This window comes from Globicephala melas, chromosome 9, assembly GCF_963455315.2.
Source record: "Globicephala melas chromosome 9, mGloMel1.2, whole genome shotgun sequence".
Classification (NCBI taxonomy): Eukaryota; Metazoa; Chordata; class Mammalia; order Artiodactyla; family Delphinidae; genus Globicephala; species Globicephala melas.
Genome location: NC_083322.1, coordinates 77,184,815 through 77,212,687, shown reverse-complemented (window position 1 = coordinate 77,212,687; position 27,873 = coordinate 77,184,815). Strand labels below are relative to the sequence as shown.

General features: G+C 34.3%; 1 long non-coding RNA gene across 1 annotated transcript; it reads left to right on the top strand.

The window, feature by feature from the left end:
• Nucleotides 1-15,723: 15,723 nt before the first annotated feature.
• Nucleotides 15,724-27,509, top strand: LOC132597823 (uncharacterized). Its single transcript, XR_009565183.1, has 3 exons — nucleotides 15,724-15,806; nucleotides 25,802-25,958; nucleotides 27,272-27,509. It is a non-coding gene; the product is annotated as an uncharacterized lncRNA (long non-coding RNA).
• Nucleotides 27,510-27,873: the final 364 nt, after the last annotated feature.

The following is a 27,873-nucleotide window of genomic DNA, read 5'->3' as shown; positions in this document are numbered from 1 at the left end:
CCACTTAAGAATTTGATATTTCATAGAGAAAGTTTGATATATTTTATTCTCTATATTTCATAGAGAAAGTTTGATATATTTTTATGTTACTATATATTTTTATGTGAGCTTCTTGATATGAGACAACATTTATCATTCTGTTTTGTAAAGAGTGGGAACTTTACAAATATTTGCTGAATTCTATAGTATACAGGTTAAATGGGCATAATACTATTGCATTCAGAAGCATATGTTTTAGAGTCAGACAGACTTGGATTTTTATTCCAGCTCTGACACTTACGTATTATGTGACCTTGAGCAAATAACCTAAACACCTACCATTTAATTAATAACACTTATCCCAAAGGGATATTTTGTGTACTTAAGCATGTGTGACATTTTTTGATACCCAACTGGAATTTAGTACTCAATAATTGAGTTACAACTTTGGTTGCTGTCAGGATCAATTATAAAACTGAAGTTTGGTGCCTCTTTACCATATTTTTCCCCTTGTAGCTGTTGTGTTTAATGTCATTAAAAAGAAATAAAAGTTCTTGTCAGTGAAAAAAAATTTGAAGTTTACTGTTTTGTCATCTAGTTTTTTTTTAATTTTATATAAAGGTATTTGGGTTCCTCATTGTATTTTTTGGATCTGTCCATTTTGACTGGTTATTGTACAAACAGAAACTCCACGGAAGTATGTTAAGATCCATGATGGAGCTATTAGGCTGGACATATTAGGCATAATTCATGAGATAATACCATCCATGGGCAGCAATTATCTGGGAATCCAGATGCTAATCTCTCATGGTGGCTTATTCATATAATCATAAACTGTGTGTTTCTCTATCTCTCCTTATTTTTCTCCACTGATTCTGACCTCACCCTACTTCCTGTGTGCTTGACGTTTCTATTTTCCATTACTTTATACCAGATCCTAATTCTGCCTTCCTGACTTCCATCGGTAAGCTGACCACGCCTCCTTCACTTTTGTTGAAGATTTGGCTGTGTATTGTCCCTGGGAGATGTTTTATTTTAGAAAACCCAGCTGAAGAAAGATGTGTGGAAAGAGATCTGAGAAAGATGACAAGGATGGTAAGTTGCCTGGAAACACTGTCAAATGAAAATGGGTTGTTGAAGAAGCTAGAGAAGAAATAAAATACTAAGAGGTGATGGTAATCGTTTTCAAATGTTTGAAGAACTGGCATGTAGAAGCCAGAGTAAATTTTTTCTGTCTTCCAAGAGGTCAACACAGGAAAGCAATGATTGCAAAATAGAGAACAATGAGAATTCATTCCAATATAAAGCTCTTTACGCATCTTTGAGTACCTTTCTTTACATTTTCAAGACTGACTTTATTTTATTAAATGCCTATGATTCTTTTCATTCCATAAAAGAGGTTAACACTCTTTGGACTAAGATGCCAGAAGCAGTTGGAATATGATATAAGTCATCCTGGGGAGCAGTTGTACCAAACGCCCACTTCACTCCCTCAGCGTCTGCAGACTCTCTTTTACAGTTGCCACCTCTAGCTCCAAGCATGGTGTGTTTGGGCTCAAAAAGCACAGTAGCACCCAGAGTCATGATGTGGAAACTATTTGGGTTATTTTTCAACCAGAGGAGCCATGTATGCTTCTCTGAGTCCTTCCTTCCTCACCCCTTGCAGGATCTCATCTCCGTCCTCAGGCATTCCCTTTCATGTCTCTCTTCTGCTCTCAGGTCCTAAATTAACAGAGCATTTGGTTCTAAAGCACAGTTGCTGTTCAAAGGACTCTGAAAATTCCTGAATTTTGAATGATACCCTCTTTTTGATTCCAGTGGTTCATTGAACGATCAATCCTCTAAGCATCTTCTGTAATTCTTCATGAGAGTACCACATCTGAATTCCTCCTCTTCATGAGAATGCACTATAGGGGGGCTGGCAGATGATATGATTTTCAGAATCACAGGAAACTGATCACCTTAATTAAGACATTTTAGCAGAGGCTGGTTGCTCAACTATTAGGAATATTACAATTCCTACATTAGCTGGAGGTGGAAATATGTTATTTATAGTTCAATAGCTTATAGTTCTTGTGCCCACTTAAAATTCTCTTTGCCTCAACTTTTACTAAAGAACTGTTCTATTGACATGTTCCAGCAGAATTTATCCAGCTTCATGTAGGTATAACATGGAAGTGTATCACCTCGATCTTTTTGCCCGTGGCCTTCTCTGATATCGCTACATGGGACAACCAGGAATTCACTTGTTTTTGCCGGAATGTATATAGGGTGTAGGGGTTATCATTGTTTGGAAACTCTTGATGCTTAGCCTTCAATATGGTATAGTTCCCCCCTCAGAAATGGCCTCTTGGTGGCAAGTTGATGACCTCATACCCTTTCTATCCCAGAGAGACAAGCAGCTCATTCTTACCAGAACTGACACCAACGCTGTATATGGGTTTGCTTTTCCTGTGTACAGCATATCTGCAAGCATCACCATCTAATGCTTGCTTTATCAGCATAGTATATTGCACAATATTTTTTCATATCAAGGGACCCATTTTTTGTCAACAGAGGTGTAATAATAGGCATGTAACTATTGGATCTGCTGGTCTAATGTATACCCCATCACCCAGGAGCAACAGATCTAATGAAATGATGAAACAGCCTGTTAAATTTTCTTTTTCTCCTCTGGGATATGAAATATATCTCTATAATGGAAGCATATAACAGCAGGCCTACCCTGTACATTTCTGCCTAGGGCTTTTCTGTATCTCATGTCTCTTCCCTCTGAAGAAGTATCTCCTGGAACAGTCTTTGAACATGGGGATAGGAAATGATAAATGAATGCTTCTCCTTTCTTCTGCCAAGTAAGTGTTCATGAAGTTTCTCATATGGCCCCAAGACATCAAGTACCTTGTTTCTATAGTAATGGTCCAATTGATAACATAATGGCTCTATTTTCATTCCTGGTTGTCTTGCCCTATGACTCACTTCTGGTTCCTTGGTTCATAGTTACAAATAAACTATTCATGTATCATCCTTTGTCGCAGGCCTATTTTCAAAGAAACATAGGATAAGACAATATCTAATGTCCCTACTAACTCTGGCAATGTATCAATTTTCCTAAAGGTAATTGCACTGTAAATCTGACTGACTTTTCCATAATAGCCTAGCAGAAAAATCATGGATTCCTGTCTCTGAAATGAGCTGTCACTATCTGCTTTTGTTTGAAAAGCTGGGAGGAAACATTAAGTAACCTTTTCTTAGTCTGTGGCTTAATGGGTACAGTTTTGTGATATCAATCATTTGTAAGACAAAATAGAGCTGAATCAAAATGGCATGACTGACACAACAGAGCCCAATTTAGACATTAGCATGTGGCAATAAAAACGTGCAATCAAAATACTTGGCAAAGGCTGTTGCTGTGGATTCATAGAGATGAAAACAAACAAGTTTTTTTTCGTGGTCATGAAAACCACAATTTTATTATTATAACATAAATAACTCTAGGCAGAGGGTCTTGGCAGTCATAAGTGACTTACTGTAGAGAATCTATAAATGTTTTTAATCCTTAAATAATTTTTCTTTCATTCAGATATAAAAGCATGAGAAATTCTACCACTTAATCCTTTGATATGATTAAGCTTTGTCTGTTTTATGAGTACTACCATTATGCAGGTGGACTAGATTTATAGATTTTGGCCACTGGTATACCTAATTGATTTGTCCTCAACTGAGGTTGAGTTAACTTTATTATACTTATATAAACGCTGAGGATTGTCACTTTAACCTCCAATTTCTTCTATTTGTAGAGGTTGAAAAGGTAAAAGAAAAAACACAAGATCTCCCAGAGGCCTTTCCAGTTTCTAGATATAAAATATGTTTAGCCAATTGGATATACCTGTTGAAAATTTGGAAGGTAAAAGTGAGGTGACATTTACCTTCGTATGACTCTTGACTGTTGCTGAAGGCTAACAATGTGGATATGTGGGGCTTCCCTCTAGCAGCATTCAGCGTCCCTTCTCCAGCTTCCTGGGTGTGAGAGGTAGTTACAGAATAACAGTGTCTGTTTCTTGCTCTCAGCATAGTCCTAGTAGCAACCTCCGAAGTCAGTTCTTTAGTGGATCAGAGGGCTTTCGTGTATTTGAAGGAGTTCCATCTCAGAGAATAAGAATATAGAGTGAAATCTATGTGCACATAAAATTATTTTTTTAGAAAAGTACCATGTGTTAAATACATTAGCAAAAGTGAAAAAAAGAAGGTCTGAGATCAAAGCCCTGGCTTGTGTTTATTTTTAGAGGACTTAGTGGAATTAGATGGATATGGTGGCAAAAATGAGATGACACGACCCTTTGGGCATTTGTGTGCTCTGAGCCTTAAACCATGATGCCTTCTGTAGACCTTAAAAAAATCAACATAAAATCTTTTTTTCAAAATTGAATAAAAAAGCATTTTCATTTTACCTGACTTAAGTTTTAAAAATATGTAAAAATGTAAGATATTTCTACATATTTCGATGAGTTCACATTCCTGTCTCCCATTCAGTAATCTTCAACTCAGAGTAATGTTCTAGGAGAGAAGATTCGTGTCCCACATTGGGCAATCATATGTTTCTCAGATGGATTCATATAATTCTAGATTGTTGTACTATTAAGGAAAACAGTTTCTTACAGTCAGTGATTGTACTGGATATTATAAATTCCTCACAATTCCAATTCCTCACCCTTGGTTAATAGCCAGACATCATGGTTTATCAACTGATTGTAACTTCAGGAGCAATTCATAGATTCTAGAAGCTGAGAGTTTAAGCCATCCTGGACTTCTGCTTTTCTAAATATTGGTTCTTCACTGACTTATTTATTAAAGAATCCTAAAATTGTGCCAAGTCTGCTAGCATTATTATGTGGAACCTATTAAATACAACATGCATGCAAGAATTTCTTTTTAAATTGTGTATTTTTCAGTTTCGGTGAGCGGTGAAAAAGCTGACTCTTAGAATACCTTTCCAATGATATTCTTTTATTCTAACATGTAAATATGGATTATTCCCTATGTTCACTCGACAGCTCACAATGGCATTTGAAATTATGGATGATACAACAAACTTGTCTCAATCTTTTGTGCATCAGCTGTTCCCACTGTGTTTCTTTACAGGATTGTATTATTTATACATTCTTCATCATCTGTGCTCTTAAACATGGATTTGCATAGCACAAAAATTTATAAATTATAATACACTGAATGGCATAGATGTTTTACAGAGATGTGATCTTTAAAATGAAATCGAATTATTTTCAGACTTGATGAAGAAAGAGTAGTTATACTAGTAGTGAAAATGAAATCATTCATTGTACTGGATATATAGTGAATTAAGATAAACATGTGAAAAGTGTTTTTCAGTTTCTACAGAAGTACGAAAAACACTTTAATAAATAATCAAAAATAGAAATGTGGTAGTTGGTGACCCCAGCTTAGCTGCTGAGAAGTATATTTCTGCTGCTCACTGCTCTACTGAACATAAAAGACCTCTATAACTCTTCAAGAGTTTGCAGAAAATGTGTGTAGATTTTTAGCTTACTGACTATTTAGCACAGTGCCTATCTTAGTGCAGTATTGTCACTGGTGACCTCTTTGCACTGAAATGATTGAGAAGAACTTAAAATAAGTATTTATAGTTAATTGGAAATTTTAATACCTGCCTTTGTCAGGCTGTTTTGATGTCCAAGAGGGGTGGAAATGAATGAATTCTGAAAACATCACGCTTCTTTTGGCCTGAAAAATTCCTTTGTGGTGGAATTGAAAGTTTTAGTCGTTGCTGTGGAATCACAGAGGTGATCTATGAGTGCAGTGGTTTGAATGACTAATGCATTAATGTCTGGAAGACAGACAATGGGGATTTTAGCAGAACTAGCTTCCAGGTGGCAAAGGGTTCCACTTGTCTTCCCCCATGAATGCACCCACACACTTCTTTGAAAGCATCTACCTATTTTTACAAGTTCATGTGGTAATTGTTTGCCAGGAAAGTCCTTCACTTAAGGGGACAAAAGAGACAACAAAGAAAAAAATATCTGGCAAGAAAGAGCAAATGCCCTTTATCCCTTTATCTGTTGCTCTTTGGGGACAGTCACAGAGTAATGTGAGCAAACAAATGCTCTTTCTTGAGTGCCAAAATTTCTCCAAGAGAATATTTCATTCAACATATGGCTTTGACTTTGCCTGTCAACCAGCTTTCTTATCCCACCATCTTTCTTCTTTTTTTTAGAAAAACTAATTATTACATAATTCATAAAGGAGTCAAGCCAGGTTTTCAGAGTTTCTTCTTCATGCTACTAATCTTTTCACAAAATTAATTGTTACCTGATGATTCTTTTCCTCGTTACTACTTAACCCCTTGAAATCTACCTCAACTCCCACCCTAACCTCATAAATATTTCTTTTTCCAAGTCCATCAACAGTGTGTTTCCAGGGACAAATCACTTTCCATTCCAAGTTGCTATCCTTTTCTTAAATTCTTGTCCTGGGTTTTAGTTTATGCAACATTGTTTATTTAGGCTCTTTTCCTACTCTTCTGTCTTGTTTTTCTGTCTCCTTCCTTTCTTTATCTCTTTTCTACAAACTTGTCTGTTTTCCACAATTCCTCAATAATGGTGTTTCCACAAAGTGTGCATTCTACTTTGTCACTGTTGTCTTCATCATATGCTTCCATGATTTCTTCCATCATAATTTTGAAATGACTCTAAAATGATACACTTACTGTTAATCTCTTTTTCTAGGTTAAGTATGCATTTAAAAATATATGTGATAATTACACATGACATGACCTAATGACATCTCAAATTCAGCGTGTCCCAAACCCCTCTCAACATTGTCACTCTTTGTGGTAAGCAGATTTCTAAGATGGGACTAACAGCCCCCCTCCCCTGGTCTACATACCCTGCATAATCTCTGGGACTGTGAGTATATTATGGATTTTACTCATGTGATTGAGTTATATTTTATGTCATATTTGACTTTAAGAAAGGGAGGTTATTCAGATGAGCCTAACCTAGTAACTTGAAACCTATGAATCTGGATCAGAGACAGAGGAATTCAGAGCTTTGAGGCATGAGATGAATTAGGAAGAAGGGAGATTGTAGCTGGGTCTGAATGGAGAAGGGGCCACTTGACAAGGAATTGGGGCAGCCCTTAGGAGATGAGATTGACCCCTACTGACAGACAGCAAGGTAATGGGAATAGCCCTTTAACCTCAAAAAAGTGAATTCTGCCGACAACCTGAATGCTTGGAAGTAAATTTTCCCGCAAATCCCCCAGATGAGAACTCATTTTAGTGGGCACCTTGATTCAGCTTGGTTATACCTTGGGGATAAAAACTAGCCATGCTGTAAGCTTTGGACTCATATAATGAATGAGAAGGAGGGGCAGGAGAGGGAGGAAAGGAAATGTCAGAAAATGTCAAGTCCTTTAGCCAGAATGTTTTCAAGTGAAACCTTGAGTTGGTATGGTGGAGCGATGTATTTTAAGCAGTGAAGTAGAGAGACTGAAGGCACAGATTCTGTATTCAGCCTCAATTTGGATTCTACTCTTTCATCTCATTGCTTTATCTGGAGGCAGGTTACTTTTCTGTCTGGGATTCAGCCTTTTACCTGTACAATGAAGATGTTAATAATAGCAACAATCTCAGATTATTTGAGAATCAAATGAACTAATATATTAAGTACTTAGAACAGTGCCTGGTCCATAAGAAGCATTAAAAAAAGTGTTAGCTGTATTTTCACAACATAATTTTTAAGTTAACTGTAGCAAGTGTATCTACTCATGCCCTAGATCACTTAGCCTAGTATCTTGCTAAGGGTATGTATTCAGTTCCTGACCGTTGAATAAATGACATTGGGGTGGACATTTTTCCCACCAGGCAGAGCCGCTCACCTATAATCATCCTGTGGTAATGAGTTAACTCTCCTGGGAGATGCTTTAATATTTGAGTCTATTTGAAAGTGTGGCAGAATATGTAAATGTATAGCTTCATATTCTCAGGAAATTAGTGAATTTTCCCAAATTGCATGTGTCATGCTCACACACAACCCTGACACTGCTCGGAATCTAAGCTTCTCCTCTCGTACCCCTCCACCACCATAAATGACTCTTACTGGTTTATCCAATTTGGATTCACAACAGACATATATTCTGGAGCAGTGGCTAGCATAACTATTACTCTAAATATGCAAACATACTACTAACACATTTGGAATATGACTTCTGTTGTAGAGAGTCACTTATCTTTCTAGCAATTTTTATTTTAGAACATGGAGTTTAACCTTATAAAGCCTTTAACTTAGCAGAAGAAAAATAGTAGTCCCAAATGTCATAGCATGATAAGGAATTCCAAGTAGAAACAGAAGATGTCTCCTATACATGATTCAGTTTCCTGTTCATCTCTCAGAGCTTCAAAATCATGTGGAAATTGAGATAATTATACTATACTACACATCTTGAAATAACTTTTATCTCCTTTAGTGACAAATTTCCCCTTTCCATTAAATCCTGGATGCTGTTCAATAGGGATGATTATCTGAACTTTTCCTTATGTCATTAACTGAGGTTTCCACTCTTAGATACCTATTTAAAATGTAATAAATTTAAACACTTTGGTCTAACAGTGCTAAAATGTTATGCAAAGATAAATTGTAGATTGGGGGTACAACAATCTACAATTGCCAGCAACTTATTTATTATTGCTAACAACATATTTATAGGTGGTGTTTTCCGTATTTGAAGTTATGAAGCCTAAGTCATATGATTTCACACATAAAAAAGAAAGATATTTTTAAAAGAAAATGGCAGGCCAATGAAGCCATGCTTTGCAATCAGTTGGCTTTTTTATTTCACATCGATTAAGCTTAGTCTAACCTCAAATTACCTGCATTCATTAGGTTGTAAAATAAAACTTTAGCTAAAAAGAGCACCATAACTCGCTGGACTTTTCATTCTGAAAGAGTCTGTTTCATGTTACCACGTTGTGCATAAATAACATAGCCAGAGAATTATGTGTGCCAAGTGGACACTCATTCATGTAATACGTGTATAACACACTTTGCTCAGCAACTTGCTAACTGCTGCTGGGGTTCAATTCCAGGTCACAAAATGAGTTATCTGGGTTTTCTCTGAATTACGTTATTTTTCATGTGGGTTTTGCTTCTTTGATAAAAAAGGTGCTATGTGTTAAATATCAAGATAAGAGAATGAGAAATTACAAGCAAAAGTAGTTTTGTGATTTGAAGTTAAAACGCATAAGGAAAATAAAGCAAATGTGAACGACAGCTGCATGAAAAAATATCCCAAACTGTTAATTTGGTCTTTTTTAATTATCTCAAGTGACATATTAGCTTATATCACAGCAAGTCAGATCATCTGGACTATTTGTGTTTAACATAATTAATACATTACATCTCATGTTCATTTTTGCTGTACATAGACCCATTTTATTACCATTCTGGAAACATGTTCATAATGGTAAACTCTCAGTTAATTATAGCCAAACTAATTGGTATACTTTACAAGTAAAAATTCTAGTATTTCATTTTCTAGATAATGAAGGCCAAAATAATTGAATTTAATTTCATCAGGGATATGTTTAAGTAGAAGATATTGAAAAAAAAAGTAAAAACGATGAACCCTTAGAGACAATATCTTAGAAACTAACATCTGACATTTGTGTGAAAACATCCCTGTCTTTCTCCTGGCAAGTTCAAAGTTCTTTCCCTTGTGCTTCCATGGTACAGTTTAATAGATTTAAATAGTTTAGAATTATTAGAGTGCTAACTTTTTATGAAAAGACAAATTGTAGCTTGGACACACCTGTTATTATCAACAACATGTTAATGGTAGTGTTTTCAGTGTTTAAAATTACAAAACCTAAGTCATATGATTTTACACATAAAAAAGGAAGATGTGACAGGAGATTGTTTTTATTTGTTTACATGACTTCTTCTCTCATTAACCTAAGCTCCTTGAGAGCAGGAATCATATTTAAATCATCATTATTACTGAACTATTAACCCGGATCTAAATCACCATTTCTACTCAATAACTGTTACATGAATGAATTAAACTATTATGAAAACAATATTTTTATTATATAGTAATTATAATAACATACCTAATGATACCTATATCACTCAAACAAGCAACATGATATCTGCAAAATGATGAAGATAAGAATAAAAATACCAGAGAAACAAGGTGAATTGAAGCCATAGCACTGAATAATACAAATTAATAAAATTTACAATATTGGTATAATAAATATCAACATACTAAAAATGGAGAATAAAATGTTAGTAGAGACTATACTGAGAAGAAAATCTCATTCATTCTGTATTTTTAAACATAACTGAAGGTCGAAGTCTTTCGTATATGATCATTCTTTTAACAACAAAAACAATATGAACAGGAAAGATGTCACATAAACAGTGATATACTGATGAGCTTCTCTGCCTAAGCCAACAACACATGAGAATTATTAACCCATTTTTCTTCTACTATATGTCTTTGCCAAGATAATCTGCATGCAGAAACCCCATGATTTTAAGGGAGTTCCCCACTTTGTCAGCTTTGTAGTAAATGAGACACATAATAAATATACTTCCAAAACAAAGGATGAAGTGTGACTTCAGAGAATGTGTGTGGCTTTGGAATTTTGAGGTTTATAGATTAAAGATCTAGCTTGGTTTTTGACTCTTTTCTGAGTGGGGTTCTATGATAAACTTCAATTTTTCCATGTGTGCATAAAAAATAGTAATATACATCTGCCCTCATCCTAGCTAATATTGGCATCTTTTTCATGGATATCCTCAATATTTATAATAACATTATTTATATGACTAAGTATATTGTAGCATTCACATAAGGATGAAGCCAAAGGAGCTAGTTTACATTCCATCTCTGGAATTTTCTGTTCATGTTAAATTTAGTTGTATTTTGAAGGAGAAATAAAATTTCTTAACTGACTTTAAAGACCCATTGTTTCATTTTTAAATGGAGTTAGATGCTATTGAGATGAAATAAAAGAAAAATCTACAAGAGTGACAAACACTGGCATCAGATACAATTTTCCAGTAATTGTTTTCTAATGCTTACTTGACATTGGTTATTAATAAAGCAGAAAATTTTAAATAAACAATTTTGACATTTACTCATTGATTTCATATAAATACAAAGGAATTAAGTATTTTAAACAATGTATTAAAATTGGCTTTTTGGCTTCATATAGACAAAGGCTAGTAAAACACTCTGCTTGGTTTTTTGTGATTTGGCCACGGATTTCACTGTCTGCATGAAATCACATCCTGATTCTAATAAAACAAATTGGAAGCTCCTATTATCTCAGAAAACCTAAGTACTTTTTACAAAAGTGGTAGGAGTTACACCAAATTTAATTGTTACACTGTACTTAGATATTAACTTAGGGATCATCTTTTGCTTGATGACAGAAAATAAAGCTAAGTTACAGACACTGATTATAGTTTGGACTACAGTTTTCAGTAGAAAGATCACCTGGGGTATATTTATTGGAAATGTTGCAAGGTTTTGCATGTCTCAGGCTTGTCGTAGAACTAAAATTGCATTTTTAGTTCTTGTATTTTACGTCTTTTCCCCCTCATTGCTTTGGAAAGCACTATAGGCAAATCAATGCAAATGATTTAATTGCCCATTATGTGTTGGTGTTAAAATACTGAATCATGAAAGATTTATCAGTTCTGCAAAGGTTAGTATCCAAATGAATGAATATTAGTTGAATTATTTCTGTCACGATGACTCTATCAGTTCAATGAATCTATTCAATAGCAGCATGCGTTATTTCTTCTCAGTCAATACATTGATTCTTTTTACTGGTGTCACAATGCTGAACCTCAAAGACTGACAATCCCTGAATTAATTTCTGATTGAATACATTGAAATAATATTCAAAATAGCTACTTTAAATGATAAAATTTTATATCTCGAATAGGTTAGGTGCCAAATGCAAAATGCGCCAAAGCATGTCTTATCAAAATTAAGTTTTCCTCCATCTCTGGTCACTGATACACTGTTTCTCTCCCCAGAGGCATTATCATTACCAGATTATTGTGTTAATTTCCAGAAATGTTCATGTAAATTGCTCTCTCTTTCTCTCTCTCTCTCTCTGTTGCATGTGTGCATGTGTGTATTTTATTTATTACGGATGCATAGTACTGAATAGTGTATATTTATACAATTCATTTAAGTAGTTCTACCACGATGAACATCTATATTGTTTCTAACCTTTGCAAATTTAAGAAAAAAGAGACCTTCTATTATTTTGCATTGCCTTGCTGTCTATATGCTCACCTATACCATGCTGTTTAGTTATTATAGTTTAATGTTTTATATCTGATAAGAATAATGGCTACATGCAATTAAAAAAGTTTTTTTAGAATTACCCTGGACTTTTTGATTTTTTGGGTTTTTTTCTGCAAAATCTGCCTAGTACTTTAAATATTTTTTTTTTCTTTTTGGCCACACCGCATGGCATAACGGACCTTCGTTCCCTGACCAGGGATCAGACCCATGCCTCCTGCAGTGGAAGCATGGGAATCCTTATGACTGGACCACCAGGGAATTCCCTGCCTAGAAGTTTACAAAATAGTATTTTTCTTGGAATAATTTTAAATTAATAAATTAATTTAGTGAGAATCACTACTTTAATGTTGTGGAGTCCTTCTAAATAAGCACATATACTGTTTTTTCATCTTATAAAATATTCTTTTGTCTCTCTTTCTAAATTTTTTTATCTAGAACTTGACTGCTTGTTAAATTTATTAACAAGCATATTTAAATCTTTCTTGTTCCTATCATGTAATAACTTTTCTTCCATTTTCTATGCTAACTGATCCTTGCTTGAATTCTATAAACTTACATTCTTGGATTTTTTTTCAGGTCAAGAATTGTCACCTTCTTATAACAATAGTGCCCATTTCTCCATCAAATTCTACAACTTTTATTTTTTTGTTCTTGTTTTGTTCTTATTGCCTAGTATTGTTAAATGTTGTTGGTTTGCTTTCATTATTTTAGTAGCAAACTTTCCAGTTTTCTCATTGAGCATAATGTTCCTTTTTGGGATAAAGTGAGTGTATTTCATCATGTGAAGGAACTATACATTCATTCCTACTTCTTGAGAGTTTTAACCAAAACTTCTTGTTAATTGCAATTTTATGTTATTAAATGCCTTTTCAGATTTGTTTAGATATTTTAATATTTGATCTATAAATGTGGTATATTATATAATTGACATTCTGATATTCAGGGATCTTTGTATTTTTAGAATAAACACGATACATCATGGAATTTTATTATCCTTTTAATCAGTTGATGAATTATTTTTGTTGAAATTGTATTTAGGATTTTTTCATTGATATTTATCAGTAAGATTGATCTGGAGATAAGATATTTTTGTGTTTACATTCTATGTTAGATTTTGATCTGAAACTTTCTTCATCAAAATACCTAAATGACTTCCTTGTTTTCCCCTCTCAGTAAAGGATAATGCTAAATGGTATAGAATGAATCTGTTACTTAAAGTTTCTTTGAGGTACCTCTGTGGAAAAATCCAGGCCTGGTGCTTTCTCAAGGAGAGAATCTCTTGGAAATTTTATTTATTATGTCACATTTTTCAGTTTAGACTTTCTATATCTTCTGCATCAGTTATGATAATATATATGTTCATGAAAATCATCTTTTATCTGCGTTCACAAATTTATTTCATGAATTTGCCAAAGAACTCTCTTAAATTTCTCTATAATTTCCTATATATCTATGACAACTTGCTACTTACTGTTTCTTATTTAATGTAATTATATTGTCTTCCTTCCTATCTTGATTTAATATGGTCATATTTTATATATTTTACTGTTTTACTACATAAGGAAGTTCTCTACAAAGAAGTTAGTTTACTAACAAATAATTAAATTACCCAAACAACTGTTATTTTATTAGCTTTAAATAATTTTCACACATAAAAAAATGAAAAAATGACAATATCTACAAATTTCTCTTCTCCTTTCCCTGACACCCCTTTTTACTTATGAATTTTCCAAAATTTTAAGGTTTATCATGTTCATATGTTGTATTATGAACTTAAGCTCCATATTCAACTTATTCATGGTCACACATTCCTATTGCCAGAGTTTCTTCATCATCTCAAAGTTGCCTGAAGTTCATTCTCAAGCAGTAAGTTAAATGAAAGCTTACGAGCAATATATGACCAGTATATCCCCTGAGTTATTTCAAGTTCAAAAATTTCTGCCTATTAGCTTTATATTTGAATATAATTGAATTGTGTGAAATGTCCTTGAGTCACATTTGGGGAGCTGCACTGTTCTACTGTCTTTCACCAGTGAAGGGTTCAAGGTTATTTCCAAGGTAATGAGAATTATCTTTATGACAGGGTTTGTGAGCAAATGAGTTCTTTTATCTGTTACTTCTCTCAGGCAACTGAATATATTGCTTCTAGTTCAGTCATTGTCCTCCACCCTGCCTCACTGGCAAAATGATTTATGCAAATAATGCTCATCTGTAGGATTAGGAATCAAACCAAGTCCAAGAAATCTCTCACTGCGATTCCAGGGACCTACTTCCCATTTTTGTAAGCAAAGACTTGTTGGTTTGCACCTTTGCTTTTGCCCCTTATTTTAGAGAAGTATTACCTACTGCTCAGTGTACCCTGGAGTGAGCATTCTGTGTCTTTCTAATCCCCATTTGACCATCACTGCATTTGGGATACCTTTCTATTAAGTTGAGACACAAGGTTTCAAAAATGTAGAATTAACTGCATCCTGTTAATATCAGAAATTGTAAAATATATTTTATTATTTTAAAAGTGATAAGACATGTGACGCTAATACGTTATATTACTTTAAAGGGTTTGACTTAGCAGAATACTTTATTCTTCAAAGAAAAATATTCCATTCTATTTGACATCAAAAGAATGAGTAAAAGTCAGAGAACAAGAAGAAAAATAAAAAATAATTTCAAACAGATTTGTTATGTTTATGTATGTCCACTTCATCAAATTTAAAAACAAAGGTAATTTTAAAACTTTGTGTATTGATTAATTTGTGAAGAATTCATTGTAGTAGATAGACTGCTCTCTTTTTAAAAAAATTTTTGTGTTTAAATTTAGGGGTCAAAATTACAGGATGTGGTGCTCTATTGTATACATCTTACCCTATAAAATAAATATAAAGGCAACATTCTTCCTTTATCCTTTTCATATTCTTCCAGTAACTGAATATTTATTAGTTTTATAAAAATGAAAATTTACTTTCCAAATAAAATCTCAGTGCATTGGTACCCAATAAATCCAATTGCTACGAAAGTCCAGCAGATTTCTTTTCCAAAATATAAATTAACTATTTTGAAATCATATATTTCAGGATATATGGGTGCAATTTTTTTTAATGTGAATTATTTGTTGTATGCAGCTGATGGAAGACTTACATTTTATCTTTGTGAGATCTTGTTTGAAAGCAGGTGTTTGACAATAATGTTTTATGGCTACTTGAAACAATTAAATGTATATTTCAGGTATGTGATCAACATCACTTATCCAATATTGTGAAGCACAGTAAATCTTGCAGGAAATGCTGGAGCACTATATACTTACGGCAAGATTTCTACATGTAGCAACGTGTTTATTGAACACCATTAACCTACCACAAAACTTTAATATCGTGAGAAGAACCACATAAGAGTTACAACCACATTTTCAATTTATTTATGCTCTGCAACCATAGAACAGCAAATATCACATGAGAAGAAGATCAAAGGTAAGAACATTTTAAAAGATTTTAAATCATATTTCTCTACTATTAATCCTAGTGATGAATTATAATAGAATATTTTTAAGCATCCTACCTTTGGGGTTATTTCTTCTTCTGTCAATAACTTCATCTCACACTAAAAACATTGAAATATGAGATTACATTATTTTTATTAGAGCTTTACTATTGGACGTATGCTAACTTAGAAAAATGAAAAAAAATCACGGACTTTGGAATTCAGTGTACAAATATAGCTGAATGGATTTTCATGCTAAATAATTGAATTTGTCATGTGTGAAATTAAAAGCCATTATTTAATAAAATATATTTCCCCAACACTATACTTCATCTTTTGTTTACATTCAAAAATACTTATTGAGCAACTACAATATATGAGGCACCATGCCACCTGTGAGATTTAAAAGACAAAACCAAAATTATCTAATGTTTGTGAATGTTAAAAAAGAAAAGATTTTGTTGAAAATTCCTATTTTTTAAAAAAATTTAATGAGATATAGTTTAACTGCAGTAAAGCACATTAATCTTACATGTGCATCTTAATGCATTTTTACCTATGTTTACCTCTGGGTAACCATTCTGCAAATCAGGATGTAGACTATTTCCACCACCACAGGAGCCTCTCTCTTGAACTCTGTCAATACCATTCACATTCAACTATGATCCCATCCTCTGTCACCACAGAATAATGTCCCCTGATTGAGAACTTGCTTCCACTCTTGCCACACACTTAATGAAAATATGAAGGTATATGAAGGTTACTTGATCGCCCTTGTTACACAAGTCCCTTGTTGCTAAACCCTTGCCTTACCCCAGAATTTTTGGGGAACTATTGTTACCTTGTCTCTTAAGGCTTTGCGGAGCCCTGGGGTTGAACTTTCACATGTCTCCTCCTCATCTCGTCCCTAACCAATCCTTCAGCTGCAGAAATTTGTTCTGCTGTCCTATCCTCTGCTTTTTCCCTTCCATTTCCTCTTGTTCACATATGAAGTTTATATGCTAAATAGAATATTTGTTTACTGTTCTTGTATTCGTGTCTTGGGAGGAAGTTGTGGCAAACATGCATGATGTCTCCAATGTTTATTGGAAAATGTGCACTTTGTTCTACCTTATTTAGTCAAGTTGATTGAGATATAATTCACATACAGTAAAATTCAAGTGTTTTAGGGCAAAGTTCTATGAGTTTTGACATATATATATACAGCTCTGTGTAACCACTACCACAATCAAGATATAGAAAATTTCCATCAAGACAAAATTATCCCTGTACCATTTTGTATTTAAGCACACCCTTACCCGCTAATCCCTGGCAACCACTCATTAGTTTTCTTCCATTAAAATTTTGCCTTTTCCAGAATGTCATACAAATAAACATAATCACATTGTCATCCGATCTGCATAGTCCCTTCACTAATTCTTACCTCTTTTCCTCTGTGTGTAATGTATCTTTTATTCTCTGACTTCATGATTTTCTCCTTATCTTTAGGTTTTCATAAACTTGGTTATAAAGCATCTAGATTTCAAAAAATTTGTTTGTTTTTTTATTGTCATTTTTCCTGCTTGGGGATCTCTGCATATCTTTAGTATATAGTTGATGTTGACATCTTTTATTATTTTTGGAAAATTCTTGGGCATTCACTCTTCAAATAGTTCTTCTTCTCTTTATTTCGCTATTCTTTCTGGAATTATAATTGCATATTCTTTTTTCTTTGGGATTCCAGTTGTACATATGAGACTATTTCTGAATTTCTTTTACTATAGATACAAATCCTACTGATGGGTGACCCCAAATTCATAGTGAAAACGTTCTTCTTCATGGTATCACATTACGGAGGATGGAAAAGTCAAATACTTTTCCAGCCTCACATCACAGCCAGTGGTGACTACAAAGATCTATTTCAGTCTGTGAATTTAAGTGGAAGTCTGGTACAAGAGCTTCTGGAAAATTTTTTAATATTTTAGATGAAAATAGGAAAATGCAGCTAGAGAAGAGTTCTGCCTACTTTATGCCTTGAAGACATAATTTTTGGCACTACAACAACCATCTTGGACTCACAGACCTGTAAACCAATATGCTAAGATTATAGAGCTTAAATGCAGATGAAACCTGAATCTTTGATATTGTTGAGGCACCGAACCAACCCTGAAATTTCTACATTTAGACTTACCATTTTTCTTCATATTGCTGACAGAAATTAGTCAAATCTGAATTGTAAATTCAATAAATGTCTGCTTCTAAAAAGAGTATAAAAAAAGACATTTTCAGATAAATGAAAGCTGAGAGATTGTGTCACAGGCAGACCACACTGCAACAAAAGCTTTACGATATTCTTCAGAATGAAGGGATGTGATACTGGATAGATTAAAGACTGAAAGAAAGGATGAAGAGTACTAGAAATGGCAAATAAATACATGTAAAAACTATGTTTAATTCTTAGCAAAATTTCTTTAAAAGAGAAATTACTTTTCAAACCAAGAACAATAACATTGTAAACCAGGATTTATGACTCAGATAAAAACAAGAGTATGACAATAGTGAAAAGATAGGTGGTATGTAAGTGGAATTATGAAACTTTATAACATTTAACTGGGAGATGTAAAGGAGGAAGTCATACAATATTCACTTTAAGTAAACTCGGATAATTAAAGAATGCAAATTTTAAATCCAAAGCAGTCAATCGTTGTAATTAGCTTTACATAAAATAAATATAATTATGTAGACTGGAAATGAACAATTGGAAAATAATAAAAATTTAAAAATCATAATGGCATTAAAGTAAAAGACTCAAGCATAATTTTTAAAAGAGGTTTACAAAACCTGTACTTTGAAGACACAAAATATTTCTAAGAGGAATTTAGAAACCCTAAGTAAATGGTAAGATATACGGATTTATAAACTGGAAAAATTAATATTGTTAAGGTATCAAATTTTCCAAAATTGATTTGTAGATTCATTGTACTCCCAGTCAAAATCCCAAGCAAGATTATTTTGTAGATATTGACAAGCTGATCTAAAATTTATGTGGATAAACAAAGAACTTAGAAAGGCAAGGCTGTATTGTAAAAGAAAAATAAATTGGATGACTTGTACTACTATCATTATTCGAGACCTACTATAGGGCAACAATGATAAAGTGAGTGTAGTAATTCATAAGGACAGACACACAGGTAAATGAAACAGAATAGAGTCTATAAATAGGTGCATACAGATATGGCCAACTGATTTCCAGCAAATGTGCCAAGGTAATTCAATGGAGAAGGGATAGTCTTCAACGAATGCTCCTGGAACAATGGGATATCTGTATGTATAATGTGAACATTGCCCCTTATATATTATTCTTACTAAAAATTCAAAATAAATATCCATAGACAGAAAAGTTAAAAATATAAATCTTCCAGAAGAAAATATAGAGAAAAATCTACACAAATTTGGAGTAGGCAAAGGTTTTTTGGAGAGGATGCAAAAAACATTAATCACAAATGAATTAATTGCTAAGTTGGACTTCATAACAAATTTGTGTTTGCTTTTGAAAAGAAGCTCACATTGGAGGAAAGGTATGTTTCAAACACATATTGGCAAGGCGCTTATATCTAGAACATAAATGGACCTTTTACAAATTAATACTAAAAGAGTAAACAAATAAAAAATTTTTTAATATAATTTTAAAGGTTACTTTCCATTTACAGTTATTACAAAATATTGGCTATATTCCCCACGTTGTGCAATACATACTCAAGCCTGTCTTACATCCAATAGTTTGTACCCCCCACTCCCTCCACCCTTATAATGTCCCTCCCCCAACTGGTAGACACTAATTTGTTCTCTATATCTGTGAGTCTATTTCTTTTTTGTTATATTCACTAGTTGTATTTTTCAGATTCCACATATAAGTGATACTATACAGTGTTTGTCTTTCTCTGTCTTACTTATTTCACTTAGCATAATGCCCTCCATGTTGCTGCAAATGGCAAAATTCATTCTTTTTCATGGTTGAGTAGTATTCCATTATATATATATATATACATATATATGTATATATATGTGTGTGTATATATATATGTGTGTGTGTGTATATATATACATACATATACCACATCTTCTTTATCCATTTATCTATTGATGGACACTTAGGTTGCTTCCATATCTTGGCAATTGTAAATGGGCAAGAGTCTCAAACAGGTACTGCACAAAATAAGGTATACAGATGACCAATAAGATCATGAAAGATGTTCAATGTGAGACAAGAGCTTAAAATGAAAAGTATAATGAGATACCATTTCACACTCACCAGAATTGCAAAACTTAAAAGTGCTTACAATACTAAGTATTGACCAGGATATGAGCTATTTGAACTCTCACTTATGATGAGAGAGTGACTTTGAAAAATATTTTGACATTTCTTATAAACATTTAACGTATTTTGAAATTTTCACTAGAGAAATGAAAACCTATATCCATCAATTTTGTGAACAAATGTTCATAGCTAATTTAATTATATTACTCACTGAAACAACCCAAATGTACAAAAACTGTGAGTGGGAAACAAACTGGTGCATGTATACATTGGAATATTACTCACCAGTTAACAAGAACAAACTTCAGATGCAGCCACAACACACATGACTCTCCAAACACTAATCTGAGCAATAGAAGCCAGATGTACATGCTGTATAATCCCTTTTATATGAGGTCTTAGGAGAGGTAAAAAAAAAAAAGTCATTTGATAGAAATCAGCTTAAATGTTGCCTTGGGTCAGGTTTTGGGAGAGAATTGAATAAATAGGGACATAAACATATTTTCTGGAGTGACAGAACTTTTTCATATCTTGATGGTGGTGATAGTTTAAAGGTACATACATTTGTCATAGCAGCATGCTGCACAACTGAAATATGGTCATATGGTAATTCAAAAAGTTGATTCCAAATGTTACAATCAAAGCTATGCCTCAGAAAGATAATTTGTCCGTGATGTTTATATGGAATGAGAGGCAGTAGGTAGGGGTTAGAAAGATTGTGGGTAATTACACTGGGTAAGAGAGTGTTGTTATATCCCAGATAAGAGGTAAGGCAGACCTGTGATGGAAAAGATAAATGATGTTTGAGAAGAGAAATACAAAGAGATAACTGAGGACTTTAGTGTTCTTTTGCTGAACTTCTGAAGTTGCAGAGCCAACTTCTTGAAATATGTAGCCACTGTATTTTTTTGTTTGAAGCTATTATGATAACGGTATACTTCACAAAAGAGTGACTAACAGACAAACAAGGCTACATTGAAACAAACTTCAAATACAAATGGCACACTTAATAGCCTATGCTGCTTCTATAGCCAATTTCTTGTTATAAATGGCTAGGAATATGCTAAAACCAATGAAAGCAATATTTGTGAAGTATTCGCTCAAGATACCCAAGTACTTTGTGAAAAATTATCACACTTTGGTTGAAAGTCCTGTGGATCTTTGGCTCAAAATTTTTTGCAAGTTTTGGGATACACATTTGAAAAATATAGGAAATGTGGGACGAGTTTATATAAATTCTTTGTTATAGTTTTCAGCAGTCATCTTTGTAACAGTAATGAAATAGCAAGTTCATGACCTACTGAAGGCATTTAAATATATTAAACAATGCATTTTAATTATGCTAAGAAAAACTGGCCTACTTACCTTTTAAAGATAGAATTAAAATAATTTTTTTCACAATGCAAAATTTTTATCTATAAGGAAAAAACTCTCGTTTCTCACTTTGTCTAATTTGCATGTTCTTTCAGTAAAAACAAAACTCTATTACAAAAAGAAACAGCTGGAATTGCTCTAAAAGGTGAAATAGAAGTATTTTGACAAGATCGCCATGAATTAATGTTAACTACGCTGGGAAGGCAGAAGTAGCTAACATGGAGAGATTAATATTGTGATAAAAAGAGAAAATGTCTTAGAGAAAGGAAAGGTTAAGGGTTAAACGCCATAGTATTTGACTGTTGGCCAAACAATACTCTGTGGTTTACATCTTCGTTCAAGATCTGAGATGTAAACCTTCGCTTTTGCACAAAAACATAATAATAAATAGGTTGTGTTAATATACATTTAAAGTGAGGAATTTGGAGGGGGTGGTATTTGAATTTTTTAAAGGCAGAGAAATACTGGGACTTGGAATAGACTTTGCTCCGATCTTAGCAAAGATGACATCTTTAGGGAAATGTATATGAAAGTGTCTCACTTGGAGAACATTAACTTTTTGAGCTTAATACTTTCCAAGTCATTAACATTTGAATTATTATCAGTGAATCTTAAGAGGTCATATTTATAAAATACTATTATGTAAGAATAAAATGTCTTCAAGCAATTTTTAAATTTTAGGAAAATAAAGCTTGTTATCAGAAAGTTAATTATGTCCTAATTTAATGTAATCTTTCTTATATCTGATGTGAAAATGCATATTTGCAAAGCCGTACCGTTCACAGAATTTTAATTTGAATATACCTGTAGGTGTACTTTTTGTGATGTACAATTTTTTTTTTGAGAAAGCTGTGGCTTGTATACAATTTTTGTAGTTACTACACCGAATCAGAGGACCATCTCAGAATTCCTAGACTAGTTTTGATGCCCCACACTCGGTACTTCCTTAGTGCCTTCTGCTTACCCTCTTATTGCACTGGTCACATTACATTATAATTGCTGGCTTGTCTACTTTGGGAGATTATAGATTCCATGAAAGCAGAGGCCGACCTTCAAGCACAATATCTCAAACAGAAATGTGGGTGTTCAGTAAATATTACTAAAAAATGAAAAATGCAGCAACTTAAGAACCAAAGACCTTAAGCTGACATTATTTTAAATAAACATCTGAATACCTTTGAATTAACTCAGCAATAATGAAATAATAAAAATACACAATGATTTTGAATTAAGAATTAAATTGTCTTCTTTGGATGTGTGGCTCTTTCATTCCTGTTTTTTTGCATCTGGTCTGACATCAATAGTTCTCAGTAAGTCTCAGTAATAAAGAGGGCATCGTTGTTGTACTAGCCACATCATTGAGGCTTTTCAGTCTAACGCAGAAAATTGTTTTGTGAAGGAGAAAGAACAGAATAAGACTTTTCCTGATAATATTCTAGGTCTAGGCATTGCATCATGACCAAATGAGAAGCCAGAAAATAAAAGAGCCATGATGAATTATATATTTTCACTCACTTCCATTGCTTTAAAAAGATCATGGACTTCAATGAAGCTTCAAGAGACATTACAGATGCAAAATAATGCTCTAGTATTGAACAGCTTTTTCCTCAGTTTCCTCAAAGTAATTGAGAATCTTGAAATTTCCTCCTTTTTTAAGAGAAATTTAATCTTTGACTAACTTGGAAATGCATTTTGTAAATGTGATTTCTCTTCTGATGTCATGAAAAATCTTATTCCTGAAAGGGATCTTCAGCACTAACCTGTCCATATTTTCACATTTGAAGAGACTCAGACATAGAGAAAATAAGGTTACCTGACCTGGCACAGTGGCTTTAAATCTGGCTGTGGAACCAGACTGCTGGGTTGGCATTCTGGGTCTGCACTAAGGAGCCATGTGGCACAAAGCAATGTAGTGGAACTCTTGTTCTTGTTTTCCTTCTTTGTAGAACGGAGTTATTAGGGAAGCCTAACCATGGCATCATTCTATGAAATAAGTGAACATAGGACACTTAGAGTGATGCCTGATACAAAGTGACCACTCATTAAGAACTAAGTCTACTCTGGAAATTCCAAATCCTACCCAAGTCTGTATTCAAATCCATTTCTTGTAATGTTGAGTGAAAACATTGATGATGTTTTCGAAATAGGCGCTTTGTGAGGAGCAGAATTATCTTTTATTACATGTTACAATAACCGTCTTATTGATATATGGTGAAATGTAGTTGGGGAAAATGGGGCAGACAATATGGTGCAAATACATAGATTAAAATTAATTTATATGATTGACCTAATTATAAATTGGTAAATAATAATTTTTTCATCTTTGATTTTTCATCTTAAACTAGTTTTTATTAATTAGTCATTAGTACAATATTAAAAAGAGTATTTAATCAGATACTGGTTTTTTTAGGGTAATAATTCTGATAATAAGTATGAGTATAAAATGCTAAATTATTGAGATAATTTAGGAGATGCTTGTTATCTCTTTTGAATTAGTATATATTTTTCAGTAATGCATAACTCAAATTGGGTACTCCTTTTTCCTTATTAACATTGTTTAGAAGGTTTTTATCACAACCAATTAAATATTTAAGAAATATACTGTTAAGACCTGTCTAATTCCTCCTCATTAACAGGCAACAATCCGGAGAAACATTTATTGTTCCTTTGACCATACAATTTGGTCAATACATTTGCTGCAAATTTCCAAGAACCCTCCTTAAATCCCATTAATTGTCCAACAGAGCCCAGGTAGTTCTTTTCTAGAAAGCCATGTTTCTGTCAGCGGCCCATTCTCATTGCCAAACACCATCAGGAACTGTGAGGTGCTGTGTGATTTGCCCTACTCGCAAGAGAGTAAGTTAACTTGCCACAGGTTCATGGAAACTGACAAAAGACAAGAGACTCTCGAATCAGATGAAAGAGTCATAGGAACAGCAGTGTTCAACATGTCAGCATGCTTGTGTGGGTCCTCTGAGCCCCAATTCCCACAGGACCACGTGGAGGGCCAGAGGACACCTGTGCACAGGTGCTTTACAGGAGAAGAACCTGGGCCAACGACCCAGTACTGCCCCTTTGCCAGCGGCAAACATGGTAGCAAGCAGCAAACAAACCTGCTGTCTCCCCTTTTGGAGCAAAGAGATGCATGTAGTCACTCTCATCTTCTTAACCTACTTAGTTGCCTGGGTGGCTAACTACAGAAATCGCTCTTTATCAGGAGGAGCTTGCAGTCTGGCACATTCAACAAGAACATACAGGGATGCTCCGGAAGCCTAAGATAGATTTCCTCTTCCAATACACACTACAGAAATAATAAAACTAAAGCAACAAAATCTAACTAAATAGTAAATTTAGAGACTAAAGGCAAAATAGTTATCAATAACTGGAAAATAATTTATATTACAAAGCCCAAAACCAACCAACCCACCAACCCCTCATCACCTTTTTTCCCTCTCACCTTCATTTGACCTTGGAGAGTCTTAAATAGTGATTTCTCATGGCGGGGGTGGGTAAAGGATACCCCATCCTTCTCTAGGTTCCTATTGTTTCTGACCCTAGTTAAGGAGGAAAGAAGTCTTACCCTTGAAAGAAGGTTAAAATATCGATAAATAAATGGAACTGGATATCTTAAATTGCCCGCTGAAACTGTTTATGGCACTACTCTCATTATCGAAGAATGAGAAGAAAAGTGGACCCACCTGCGTAGGCTCAGGTCCAGTGCTTTTGTTATGTGGCTGAGAAGGTAACTAGAGGTAGTTACCTTAGATTACTTTAGCCTGTTCTCACTATCTTGGGGAGAAAATGTGAACATTAATGATATTTTAATAACTGTCTAGGATGAATTTAATTTTGTTAATCCAGAAATCTGTCAGATATAAAAGGTGAAGTGTGTGGTCAAAATGACATAAATTGGAGCTATATCAAACCAAGTCACAGTCATTTATTAACATAAAACCATAGCTATCTAAAATTTTGCTGAATAATGGGACCTTAGAGTTCACGTGATTTAATTATCTTGATAGATGAGTTGAAGCTTAACGTGATTAGTACAGGAGCATGCAGTCAATTAATAGAGAGATGGTCTAGAAACAAGAATCCTGGCCCTCAGTCTAAATATCTTTGCACTGTAGAATGACTTATGTCAAGCACTTCAACTTAACCCATACAACTAAATAACCAGAAATACACAGACAAAACTAAACGAAATAAGCAGGATAAATGTCAATATATAATTGAGGATTGCACATAAACCTTATTTTTTATCTGGCAAGAATTTACGTGTCCACTTCTATTGCTTCCTTTTCTTTGTGACAGGTCTCTGAAGATCATGATACTTTGGAAGAGCACAGCTACATTAAAAGTCCCTCCAGAGTGAGTTACCTTCACCAATATTCATGAATACTGTGGGACACTAGACAACCTGGGAGCAGAACAGAATATAAAATCCGGTTTTGGATCTCACAGATGGCAGGTAAAGACGTAAAATCAAAAGGAACTTTGCGACATATTTTTGCAAACTAATATATTAGGGGAAAGGCTTAAGAAGAAAGCCCACAGAGAGGAACACTGTAAGGATGAGAACGTGCCCAAGGAGGATCAATAGCACATCGCTTCCAATGGTTAAGTCACTGAAAACAGACCTGGAGAGATATCACTCATCACTCACAAGTCCAGAAACCATTGCAGCCAAGTCTTCCTTTCATGTGCCACCTGCTGTTGCCAGTCTAAAGGAAAATGCCCTACCAGATGTTCCCTAAGCAACTTTTAGCTGAAGTGGTTTATGATGTTTGTTTGTCTTAGCTTTATCCTGTGCCCTACCCCCCCACTCACCCCTCCCTGCTGGCACCCAGGGAGATCACTCCATCCCTCCACAGGCTCCAGGCCACATGACAGGACATGCTTGGCAGCGGCCATGTCTATCTCCTCCAAGGGCTTTTGAGATTGTCATTCTGCAAGATCAGTAAGCCCTCCTAATTGACATCCTCCTCAGTGTGTGGAAGGTGGGAGTGCAGCCAGCATTGAAAAAGATCACTTTCTAGGGATCCAGTGATCATTGCCTAATGATTCCAGGAGAAGGCACGGATGGAAGATGTGTTGTTTGACATTTACGTCAACAAGTTTTTAAAGATAAATTTAACCAGACCAGAAAATGAATTATTGTTTACATGCCTATTATTATTGTTTCCATAGCTAACACTCACATTTGCTGTCGTCAATCATCAAAGTGTAGTAATATTAATAACCACTGAAAGAATCCTTGGAGACCACTATTCATGGGCAATATTACCGAAAATGTAGAATCATGAGTGGTGATGCAATCAGTGTGAAATAAATGATATTAAGAAACTGTAGAGGCAAGACTATCTATGTTGTTTCATGGCACTATGAGTTCTAACAGCATTGCTAACTGTTTTTTAGACTAATTGACATACAACATTATCTTAGTTTTAGATGTACAACATAATGATTCGATATTTGTATGTACTGCAAAATGGTCACCACAGTAAGTCTAGTTAACATCCATCACCACACATAGTTACAGAATTTTTTTCTTGTGTTGAGAACTTTTAAGATCTACTCTCTTAGCAACTTTCAAATACATGATACAGTATTATTAACTATACATTACATCCCCATGGCTTATTTATTTTAAAACTAGAAGTTTGTGCCTTTTGACCCCCTTCACCCATTTTGCCCACTCTCCACCCTCCATCTCCTGCCTTGGTGACCACCAACCTGTTCTCTGTATCTATGAGCTTGGTTTGCTGTTTGTTTGTGTTTCAGATTCCACGTATAAGTGAGATCATACTACATCTTTTTCTCTTAGTGGGAGATATGGAATTAGCCAGGATGGTGCCTTTAACAATGACAATAAAGAGACAGTTCCTGGACATTAACAGGAAGAAATGATGCCTGGACAGTGAAAAAACAAACAAAAAACATCACTGTGCGCTGGTTGGACAATAAACTGAATACAGAAATCTCCCATACAGAAGTATCTCTACCCATTATTCTGAACCTTCATTGATACTTCACTATACCCAACATGGCATTATTTATTTTGTAACCAAACTGTTCCTGTAGACAAGAGCCCTATCAAATATATTTCCCTGGAATCCTGCACAACCAATAATATTAAGTTAAAGAGTGGAACCCTAGAAAAGTGTTCCTGGAAAGACAAGCTTCCTTGCTCCAGTGCTTGGATGCTGATGCCACATCTCACATCTCAGTCCAATAAAGGCCGATTGGACCCAGCTGCTGGCTATTCCTAATCTCCTCTCTCACCCCGTGTTCTGTGCCTACGGAAGGAGGAGGAAGGTTGGTACGCTGAAACTGTTATGAGTTTGGTAGTGAAATGACAGCTTTAAAAGCCTATGTGATTTGCC